Source organism: Somniosus microcephalus, chromosome 28 (assembly GCF_052327205.1).
Source record: "Somniosus microcephalus isolate GS21.2 chromosome 28, FLI_Smic_1.0, whole genome shotgun sequence".
Classification (NCBI taxonomy): Eukaryota; Metazoa; Chordata; class Chondrichthyes; order Squaliformes; family Somniosidae; genus Somniosus; species Somniosus microcephalus.
This window is the reverse complement of record NC_141014.1, coordinates 13,132,486-13,133,306: the sequence shown is the minus strand read 5'-3', so window position 1 is coordinate 13,133,306 and position 821 is coordinate 13,132,486. Positions and strand designations below refer to the sequence as shown.

The following is an 821-nucleotide window of genomic DNA, read 5'->3' as shown; positions in this document are numbered from 1 at the left end:
ATTTCATTTGTCACGTGGCCGCGCATTCCACCAGCCTGTCTATGTCCTCTTGAAGTCTATCACTATCCTCCTCACTGTTCACTGCACTTCCAAGTTTTGTGTCATTTGCAAAGTTTGAAATTGTGTCCTGTACAAACTTTACTCTGGCTGTACAGTTTGGGTTTGATTGATTACCTACCGTAGTATTCGGGCCACATGGGGAGAATGGGGTGAATCGATTCATTAGCCACCCAACAATGTGCATTTTAAATCCTAATCAAAGATTTTCTGTCTGCGGTGAGAATAATTTGCCCTGTAAATAATGATTTGGCGGTCACAAACTGACCCTTAAGTCTCATGATTTTCATCACTTTATGTGCAACCCCAGTGGCCTAATGGATAAGGCACTGGCCTTCTAAGTCAGGGATTGTGGGTTCGAGTCCCATCTGGGGTGATGTATTTTTAAAGATTGGCACGATGATATAGCCGTCAAGGTCCAGAATTTCAATGCAGCCATCCAGACTAAACTCGTAGATGGTCAGGGCAGTGTTCGCAAGTTGATAGACATTCTGAAGGGATTTGGGAGGGCAGAGTAACCGAGAGGTATGCTGGAGGTATTTCTGTGGAAATGTGGAGAAGTGTTGTGTGGCAGAAAGCACTGGTGAAGTTGGAGGCCACCATAAGATCCAGAAATGGACGTCGGCCCAGGAGAGTGAATTTCTGACCAGGAACCCAGACAGCAGCAAAATAAACCAGTGGGACAGTCACAGACTCAGCAGGTGACAGCAGCGATGGGGGATGGGCTGTAAACTAGACAATGTTACCTTCAAACTTAAGCAAGT

The 821-nt window shown here is 45.7% G+C and overlaps 1 non-coding gene across 1 annotated transcript; it reads left to right on the top strand.

Moving 5' to 3' along the window:
* Positions 1-360: 360 nt before the first annotated feature.
* trnar-ucu (transfer RNA arginine (anticodon UCU)) lies at positions 361-433 on the top strand. The gene has a single exon. It is a non-coding gene; the product is annotated as a tRNA-Arg (tRNA).
* The last annotated feature ends 388 nt before the right edge of the window (positions 434-821 follow it).